The 11,219-nt window shown below is 35.8% G+C and overlaps 1 long non-coding RNA gene across 1 annotated transcript; it reads right to left on the minus strand.

Annotated features, from left to right (window-relative positions):
* Positions 1-1,535: 1,535 nt before the first annotated feature.
* LOC149176025 (uncharacterized) lies at positions 1,536-2,228 on the minus strand. Its single transcript, XR_016258613.1, has 2 exons — positions 2,044-2,228; positions 1,536-1,884 (listed from the first exon to the last, which is right to left on the minus strand). It is a non-coding gene; the product is annotated as an uncharacterized LOC149176025 (long non-coding RNA).
* Positions 2,229-11,219: the final 8,991 nt, after the last annotated feature.

The raw sequence follows: 11,219 nt of genomic DNA on the forward strand, positions 1-11,219 counted from the left end.
AATCCAAAAATATATTATTATAAATTCATTTACATTTGTGGCTTCCTCTTTCAAATCAACAAAGAAACATTGAAATAAAATATAAATGTGAATACAAGACAAAAATGAAATAAATAACAAAAGAAAAAGAAAAAGAAGACAATTATTAAAAAAGAAAGAACAAAATAGAGAACAACATTGTTTAGACATATCAACCAAAACCAATATTACTTGTTAATTTGTGAACTATCCAATATTTACATGAAAAAGATATACTTTTACCATTTATATATTATTTATGATATTGACGTTCCATCAACTTACAATTCAACTAAAGGCAATATTACTTGTTAATGTGTGAACTATCCAATATTTGTATTAAAAAAATATAGTTTTATCATTTATCAAAACATATCATTAAACTTTTAATCCATATATATATATATATATATATAATATATATATATATATATATATATATATAATGTAAATGAGAGCCCCAATTTTGTGATGATATTCAAACACTTCAAACCTTTACAAGGTAAACTGAAATTTTAATTAGAATGTGTAAAGCTTGCATAACGATATTAAAAATTTGAAAATATTTGTTCAACATGAGTGGAAGGTTAGAAATCTACACAGGCCAAGTCCTTTTAAAAAATCCCTCAAATGAAACAAAAAACCTCGCCCTTTAATGCTTGCCCCACACTATGAGTCAAAAAGTATGCATTTGTATTTAAGTAGTGAAAGAATCAAATGTTTTTTTCACTAAACAATGTGGTGCATTTACAAAAGTTCTTTCCCTATAAAGATGTTGTATCCTAATCAAGGTCACCATCAACTATATTTCTCAAAATATATCGAAGTATGCCAGGAACAAGTGAATAGGAATATGTGCCAACCAACATGCATATTGGATACTTTTTATAGAATCTATAATTGAAAGAAAAACTAGGAAATTTTGCCAATAAACATATATTTGAGATTTAGTAGTGAAAATGAAATGTCATTGGTGCATGGATGGTCCTATGAATTTCAATGGGTCAATTAAATGTTGGGATTTATTAGCATATTAGATACTTTTATAAAACATACAATTGCAAAAAAAATTGAAAATTTTTGCCAATAGACATATTATGAATGATATTGTGAAAAAAATTCTACAACTTTAAAAGGTGGAACTCTCATCAGTTTGAGAAGAATCATAGAATCTTAATTTATTTCTCAAAATGTTGGCAACTCTAAATAAAATTTCCTCTTTTAAGCAATCATTTGATAAAAAGGAGGAACTCTCATCAATCCAAGAAAAATCATAGAATCTCAATTTATTTATGAAAATATTGGCAACTATGTCTAGGAACTTTACATATTGTGTTTTCCTTTTACAATTAAAAAAAAAAGTTTTGTTTTTTCCATCACTTGATCCATCCTAAACTCCATGGAAAAATGAATAGATACATATCTCCTAAACTCAATGGACAAATAAATGAATAGAAATATATAACAAACCACAATGAATAGGAATATAAATTTACTTCCTGCAACAGGTATTGGGATGGAAATAAACAACTAATTAATTAATTGATATTGCATTGTTATAGATATGGATGATCAAATTTTACATAATTTGTCCAATAAGACCTGTATTTTCTCATTGCTATTTCAAACCAAGGTAGGCTTCATGTTCCCATTATTGTGACGAACAATTGAATTTTCAATATCCAAAAACTCCACACTTGGGTTGTGTATCCTTGGCCGAATACATGCTAGGAGCTATTCAGAGGAAGGTCAAGTTGTAAAATGTAATCAAATTGGGAGGCAATGTTCCAAGCTTCCACAATACCCTATCCTCCCTGTCTTCATTCTGAGACATGCAATAGATCCACAAATCAACAATACCATGTCCTTGTTTTGAAAAATGCAATAAATCCACAAGTCAGTATACATGACTACAATTAAGAAAGCTCATAAAGAAGAATAATTGAATTTTATTATTATTTATTGTTTTTAAAGAGACATTTTATATAATGATAATGAGATACAAAGATTGGTATAAAAACTAACCGTGCTTTGCCACTTGTAATAACTCACGTTTCTTCCATTCTTTTAAGTAAAAAACATTCATCGTATATGCCCAAGCATAAGCATTGAGATACTACCATTTAACTTTCCTTGGAGGTTGACAAACCAATGTCCTTGTTTTGAAAAATGCAATAGATCCACAAGTCAGTATACATGACTACAATTAAGAAATCTCATAAAGAAGAATAATTGAATTTTATTATTATTTATTGTTTTTAAAGAGACATTTTATATAATGATAATGAGATACAAAGATTGGTATAAAAACTAACCGTGCTTTGCCACTTGTAATAACTCACGTTTCTTCCATTCTTTTAAGTAAAAACATTCATCGTATATGCCCAAGCATAGGCATTGAGATACTACCATTTAACTTTCCTTGGAGGTTGACAAACCAAAGTGCAAACAAAGTTTTTTGTACCACAATATCATCATTTAAAAAGAGAGGATATTGTCCAACTTAGCGTAAAATTGAGGTAAATAAAAGCAAAAATGATTTAGAATAGATAAGTATTTTGGATTTCGATACTTCAAATTGGAAAAGTTGTTACCAGAGTGGTTGGATGATCTCCCTTGAAATAACATTCTTTCATTGCTACAAATCAAGCTATCTAGGAACTAGACAATAGGAAGAATTTAGCCATTTGTAATCATCGACATTTTCAACATTCATGTATTGTAGCTTTGTCTGGAGGGTTTTCTGAAAACCACATCTGCATAGCCCCAAAATTCAATCTATCTGTTATAAGATGAAAAACATGGTTTTCAGGTTCCCGACAGAAACAAAAAATATGTTGAGGTATATGTTGAATGAGAACAAAAAGAATGACCCATAACCAAAATAAAACATAGTATGACACTGAAATTAGATTCATACCTGGGCATTTATTTTGGATGAATTCACCATGAAAAAAGTAGCTAGCACATTGTCAAAAATTAATGCATAATGATAACTAGCGTACCCCCTAAGCAGGGGAAGGAAGCACTGGAAAGAAAGAGGTAAAATTTTGATTATATGTAAATGTATTGAATGTAAAATCAACAATTCATATAAAACAAGTATCGCATTAGTGAGAAGCTAGAAATTATGCTCTAGAAAAAGTTACATAAAACATTATAACTTGTATTGGTCAATGTGAAATTAACAATGGTTAATAGGCAAATTGAATCATCTAGTTTTGCTTTGGAAGAAACTAAGTTTAATTAATAGATGAAATAATCTTTTCCCAGACTTTTTGTTTGTCAATTTTACCCAACATATGGTAGAAATTAGGCTTCATTGTTAATTACACTGTGTTGTTAAACTATTCACTTATCTAATGGTTTTACTCGTTGTATTTATAATTTGTGTAAAATTTACAAAGGATGTCATTTTTTATTATTATAACATGTCAATTATAAATATTTATTAATATAATTTTATTTTGAGTTTGAACTTCTAATTAATTAAAAAATTGTAAATTCTTTAGAGTGTCATACTATTAAAATATGTTTATTATAATTGTTTTCATTTTATTATATATATGATTAATTACATTGTGTGAAGGTTCTTGTTCTCACACATCTGTAGGAATTTACAGGGTAAGTTCCTCAGACAGAACACCAAAGGACACCGCTCACAAACAGATCACAGATCAATACACTAGTATTTTTGACATGGTTAAAACCCTCAAAGAGGGAAACAGTCCACGACCTGAGCCAACGCGGCCACTTCAGGCAATTTATTAATAAAAGAATGAAAATTTACATAAGCTTCTCTCATGGACAGTTACCCTACAAATGACCCTCCATGCTCTTTAAATAGAGATCATGGACCAATCGGGTGTTAAGCCATGGATCAAGTTTCGGTAATACCGAGGAGAGAATGAATCGTCAGATCACTACATATCGTGACCGTCGGATTGTAAGTTACAAAATGTACATAGTAAAGAAACACACTTAACCTAACTCTATACTAGACCAAGTTATACTTAACTATTTCGTATGTGTCAGAATATCCTAACATCCCCCCTTAAGAACAACTTGGGATAGGATTGAAGGATTTACAAATATGACACAATAGGAGAAGGAAGGAGGCACTAGAGCATAACCCCCCTTAGTGACAACTTCCTAAACTCCAACCATAAATCGAAGTTTAGTAAACTTCGCCTCTGTGAGAGCCTTTGTAAAGATGTCTGCAACTTGATCATCTGTTGAACAATATTTCACTTCAAGAACATGGTCGTGAATGAGCTTTCCGATGAAGTGCATGTGCAATTCAATGTGTTTGTTGCGCTGATGTTGGACTGGATCTTTGCATAGTTGAATAGCACTTTGATTATCACACCAAAGTGTAGTCAGATGTTGTTGCTGAAAGCCAAACTCTGACAGGATCTGACGAAGCCACAAGGCTTCCTTACTAACTTCTACGGCACCATGATACTCTGCTTCTGCTGAAGAAAGAGAAATGGCACCTTGTTTCTTGCAAGCCCATGTAATAGGTCCTGAACCAAGAGTGAACACATAACTTGCAGTAAACTTCCGATCATCAGGGTCACCAGCCCAATCGGAATCAATGAAACCAACTAATAGAGGAGATGCTTCGGCACCGTAATGGATCCCAAATTGAACTGTACCTCGAACATAACGAAGTATTCTTTTAGCTGCTTTCCAATGACTTTCATGTGGGTTTTGCATAAACTGAGCAACAAGGCCAACGACAAAGGAAAGGTCAGGATGAGTATGGGAAAGATACAAAAGTTTTCCTACAAGTTGACGGTATAAGGTAGCATCAACTTCAGGAGAAGTACAAGTGACTGAAAGTTTGACTCCAGACTGAAAGGGAGAAGGGGCTGGCTTACAGTCTTCCATGTGAAAATGGCGTAGAGTATCACAAGCATACTTGGACTGGGAAAGGGAAATACCTTCCTTGGATTGCAAGACTTGAAGACCAAGAAAATAATGTAAGTGTCCTAAGTCTGTCATTTCAAACTTCCTTTTAAGGCTAGACTTCACATGGTTTATAAGGTTGGGATCACTACCAGTCAGGATAAGATTATCAACATAAAGAACAATAATGATAAGAGACTTGCCCACTTTCTTGGGGTAGACAGTATTATCAGAATGACACCTAGAAAAGCCAATTTCTAAAAGAAAGTTATCCATTTTGGCATACCAAGCTCGAGGAGCTTACATGAGACCATAAAGGGATTTCTTAAGCCGACATACAAGGCTGGAGTCTGTTTGTATAAAGCCAATAGGTTGTTCCATATAGATTTCTTCATGCAAGTCCCCATGCAAGAAGGCAGATTTAACATCCATTTGATGGACTTCCCATTTGAAAGAGGCAGCAAGGGAAAGAACAAGGCGGATAGAGTTCATTTTGGCAACAGGGGAGAAGGTTTCATTGGAGTCAATGCCTTCAACTTGTGAAAAACCCTTAGCAACAAGACGAGCTTTATGTTTATCAACTTTCCCATCTGGTCCATACTTAGTTCTGTAAGCCCATTTGCATCTAACAAGTTTTTGTCCCTTTGGTAGAGGAACAAGATCCCATGTATCATTTGCCAATAATGAATGATATTCTTCATTCATAGCTGCTTCCCAATCTAGATGGCCTGAAGCTTCTGCAAAGGTGTCAGGATCATAATTCACTGAAGCTTGAGCCAGTAAAGAAGAGGCTCTATCAAATTGAGAACGTGTACATCGCTGATCTGTAGGATCACCGACAAGATCACCTGCTGCATCCCGAGTAGCATAGACCTATTTTGGAAGCTGAGGAGCTGAAGGAGGATCCTGAGAAGGTGGGGGAGGATTGTCATGATCGCTTTCATCATCTGAAGAAGAAATATTTTCAAAAGTAGAAGAGATAGGGAGAGGTGGCACATCCGCCGAACTAGGCTCGTAGGCCGATATATTTTCAGCAAACTTTACATCTCTTCTAATGATAACATTTTTGGACTTAAGTGGAATAAGTCTATATCCTTTGACATCTTCAGAATATCCAACAAAAATACATTTTTCACTCCTAGGTTCTAAAGTTATATGTTTCTCATCTGGAATATGGGCCCATGCTTCACTTCCAAAAACACGAAAGTGACTTACATCTGGTTTAGTTGAGCTCCATGCTTCTTCTGGAGTGATATTATTGAAAACCTTAATAGGAGTGTGATTTATTATGTAATTTGCATAGTTAATTGCTTCTACCCAAAAATTAAGACCAAGTCCTTTAGATTGAAGCATACAATTAGCCATTTCCTTTAAGGTGTGATTCTTCCTTTCAACGACACCATTTTGTTGTGGAGTATATGGAACATTATGTTGCATTTGAATTCCATTCTCAGTGCAAAAGTTGATGAATTTGTTGTTAACATATTCTCCGCCATTATTAGATCTTAGCTTAAGAATTTTATGTCCAGATTGTTTCTCAACAAAGGCCTTGAAGGCCAAGAACATGTTAAATACACTCTTTGAGTTTTAAGAAGTATACCCAAGTGCGTCTGGAGAAATCATCAATGAAAGTTAAGAAATACTTGTAGCCAGAGAATGAAACAACTGGAAGTGGACCACATAAATCACTATGCACAAGCTGTAAAGGGGCTAAGGCGTGCCAAGAGGCACGTTTTTCAAAACTATCCCGGTGATGTTTTCCAAGTACACATCCGGAACAAACACCATCTCTGCAAGATACCATTGGAAGACCTGTCACCATATTTTCTTTACATAGATTCTGAAGGGAGCGATAGTTTAAGTGACCAAATCGCTCATGCCAAAGTTTGCTCACTTCATCGTTATGAGCAACAAATACCGAGGGAAGATTTGATGACCCAAAGTTGTGAAACTTATACAACCTTGTAGAATCATTATCAATGCTAGTAGCTAAAATCTGTTAGGATCTCGTAGGTCCTTAATTACAACATCGTGAGGTGAAAATTCAACAATTTTACCTTCACTTGAATGACTTATCTGATATACAGATAGAAGGTTGCAGGATAAGGTTGGAACACATAATACATCATTAAATTGACCATTGTCTATATGAACAGTTCCAGTCCCTACAACACTAAGAGATCTATCATCACCAACATATATATTTTTGGTGATACAATCATTTAAAGAAGAAAACATGTCTTTGTTTTTGGCCATGTGATAAGAAGCTCCAGAATCAATGAGCCACTCATGAGAATGAGAAGAAGAAGATACATTTAGTGCATAGGTAGACTGAGATGCTTGACAACCACATGCAGAAAGTGTTATTCCTGAAGATGAAGTTGAAGTTGAAGAGTGCTCCAAATGGATGTTATGCTTCTTCATTGCTGCTTCCAAGGCTTCCATCTTCTTAAAGCATTTTGGATTTTAAGTGGCCATTTCGATTACAAAAGTTGCAATGTCTATCAGCCTTCTTCCCTTTGTTTTTATTTGTCTTATCATTTTGTTGAAATGATTTTTCATTTTGAGGCTGAAATTGCTTAGGACCCTTGTTTGGTTTAGGACCATTCCTTTTAGGATACAACTTCTTAGGATTCTTTGAATTTGGTTACTGCTGGGCGGCTAACACTTTCTTAAAATAGTTTCCAAGATTAAGAAGACCAAGGTGTAAGAGTTTTTCTTGTTCTCTTATTAAAGAATCACAAAAGGAATCAAAAGAAGGGGACTTGTAGGCTTGTCTTTGAGAAATAAAGGCTTCTCTTGTAGAATGGAAGGTGGAAACAAACACAGAATAGGCTGGTTCCAACTTAGTAAGAATGAAATATATAAGGTTACTATCTTCTTTCTTAACCTTAACACCTTCCAAGAGAAGTCTAAGGGTCTTGAACTTGGACAAAAAATCTTCAATGCAAGAAAAATTATTGGGGTCCAATGTAAGCAACTCATTTTTGAGTTGATGGGCTTTAAGTTAATTCCAAAAACTTTAGTGATTTGTTTCATTGCTTCCTCAGGAGTATCAAGTTCTGCAATGTGAAATCTAAGATCTGGAGAAATAGACATCCCTATCAACCCTCGTGCTTGATCTTGCCTATTTTCCCATTTAGCTGCCTTATCTTCATCTTTCGGTTTGGTTTCTTGGCCTGAGGCTATTCTATAGAGACCTTTACTTCTAAGTAAATCCACAATGTAGGATCACCATTGGAAGTAGTTGGTGCTGTCAAGAATAACTTGGCATGGACTTTCCATTTTAACAAAAACTAAAGCTATAGATGCTGAAACTAAGTGTTCCAATGGAAAGATCTCGAAAAATTAGGCTGGTTAAAAAAAAACGGCTCTAAAAACGGCTTTCGGATGAAGAAGTTATGGCTTTTTGAAGAAAATTTGATGAAGATGCCGACGAAGTGCGGGAATGTGCGGAAATGAATGATAATGTTATAAAAAAAACAACCCCCTTTCCAAACTTAATCTAATTAGCTCAACAAAAAGAAGACTTGAACTCAAGACCTCTACTCTCATAAAGTAGCTTTGGACCAAGTGAGCTAAATTAAAAGTTTAGTAATTTTTGGAAAAGAGGCAGGGTTTTTTTTTTAGTCGCTGAAGCTTTGGGCTGCGTGCTTAGTTTGAGAAAGCTCTTTTTCCCTACAAAACAAAAAACACAAAACTCAACACGGACATACAAAAAAAGCGAACCTTGCGGCTCGAAGTTAGCTTTAGCCGAAAACTAAATATTTTCCTCAATGTTTTTGATTTTCCGAGATGACACTAAGGCGCAGCGGAAAAGCGCATACACATGAGAAAAATCCTTCCTTTCTGTTTCTGATTTGCTCAGATCACACAGAGTCGCAGGGCAAAGAGCATTACAAAAATGAAAGGTATAGATCCGGTAATTAAAAAAAGCTAAATAAACCGAAATAAACAGAGAGAAAATAACTGTAAACTGCAAATAAACACTGTATACCTCCAAATCTTAAAAATGACGTAGCTAGGGCTACCGGAAACCTTTTCGCGTGAAACGAAAGGGGTTCCTCATTGGAACAGATGCTCCTAACACAATAGAGCAGTCCTCTCGACCTGAAAGTAGTCAGAAATAGTAGATCTAGGAAACGACAATCAGATGCAGTTCTACCGGCTTTAGATTTGGATCACCAACGGACGCGGCCCTAAAATAGCTCTGATACCATGTAGGAATTTACAACGTAAGTTCCTCAGACAGAACACCAAAGGACACCGCTCAAAAACAGATCACAGATCAATACACTAGTATTTTTGACGTGGTTAAAACCCTCAAAGAGGGAAACAGTCCACGGCCTGAGCCAACGCGACCACTTCAGGCAATTTATTAATAAAAGAATGAAAATTTACATAAGCTTCTCTCATGGACGGTTACCCTACAAATGACCCTCCATGCTCTTTAAATAGAGATCATGGACCAATCAGGTGTTAAGCCACAAATCAAGTGTTGGTAATACTGAGGAGAGAATGAACCGTCGGATCACTGCATATCGTGACCGTCGGATTGTAAGTTACAAAATGTACATAGTAAAGAAACATACTTAACCTAACTCTATACTAGACCAAGTTATACTTAACTATTTCCTGTGTCTTCTATATATTTTTATTTTAAAAAACTTAAATAAACACAAATATTTTGCCTAAATTATATACTAAAATTAAAATAAGTTAAAGGTAGAATTAAAATTGAAATAAGTCAAGGATATGGGCATGTTGTGTTTAGTACAAACAGGGGTTAAATTTGATGGATCCCCCACTTATCAAGGAAATTTTTTTATGAAAGTTTTATTTTTAAATTGTTTTTCACATGACTAATTTCATCTAAATTCTGCAAATTATATTCATAATTACTCTCAAATAAAAATAGTAAATATAACTATTGTTACTCTCAACAAGATTCCGAATAGGATGTTGTTTCTCCCTCTACTTCCCGCAAAAAATCCAACTTGCGTCCTGCCAAGATCACCCCTCCCTCGGCTGCTGTATGTTTAGACGGGATCAAGCTGAAGGACCGTATTGAAAGCTTACAATCCCGTGCACTAATTGGGAAATGGCATTTCCTCGAAATGAACGACGTCCAAATTAGGAAATGGCTAGGAGCTAGGTGGCGGTCGCTCATAGGGTACACCCCTACCATTGTCCGTCTAATGAAAGACTGGTATAGCTTTCATTTTCAGAAAATGAAGGACCTCTATATCGTTTGGAAACTTCCGTGGGTGTATGGACGAAGCTTTCTTGCTCTCCATAGATGGTACATAGGCTTTGACCCGTTGAGAAATACCCCTCACAATAATTACATTTGGGTCAAATTGCCAGCTCTCCCGATTGAACTGTGGACAAGAGAATCTTTAGCATGTATTTGGAATGCTATCGGAAAGTTTGTCTATGTCGATATTTGGTGCCTGGGAGCAAATGATAAAAGGGTCGCCTGGATCCTGGTAGAAAAAGATTACAGGGGTGGATTTCTGGAGCACATTGATCTGTTCTGGGGAGCTTTATCTACCTGTCAAAGGCTAGATCACTGGGGAGTCCCCTTCAGGTGCTCCCTATGTCATAAAACGGGACACCTCAAGCACAAATGTCCGCGGCAAACAAAAGCAAAGACGAGACAAAAAGATCACAGGGTGTATCAAAACTACCAGGTCAAGACCACACTGTCTGGTTCCGAGGATGATGAAAAGTTTTTTTATTACAGAAGCTCCCCAATCACTAAAATTTCCCCAGCTTGGCCTCTCCATATTTCCTCCTCCCCGTTTTGGTTAGGGGAGCCTTTCCTCCGCCCTTTCTTATCCCCCAGAAATCATAAATCCTCCTCCACAATCTTTTCGAGATCCAATTCGATGGGAAACTTACTCAACTCGGTTTCCAATGTCTTTCCCTCTCAACCCCATCCTCCCCAACTATCTCCAGATATCCCCATCATCTCGCCTTCACCCATCCCGAAGGAAAACACAATCTTGCTCAATTTCTCGTCATCCTCTTCTTCCCCTACTCGATCGGGTCATGTAACTCATATTCTATCCCCTTCTACCATCACTCCCCACCCCCCGATTGTTTCCCATAAATCCTCAAAGGGAAAAGCGCCACTGATCTCGATCTCTCCCCGGTCATCTCCAATCCAATCCCCCACAAACGCACTGGGCAGCGATCTGGATATGCTTCTACAGAGGGAGTCTCTTAGCCTGCTGCCCCTCACCATTGATAAACCTCGAATGTCAACTTCCCCTACACTCTATGCA

Source organism: Pinus tabuliformis, chromosome 4_1 (assembly GCF_031772625.1).
Source record: "Pinus tabuliformis cultivar Carrire ecotype Pingquan chromosome 4_1, CPIR1, whole genome shotgun sequence".
Taxonomy (NCBI): Eukaryota; Viridiplantae; Streptophyta; class Pinopsida; order Pinales; family Pinaceae; genus Pinus; species Pinus tabuliformis.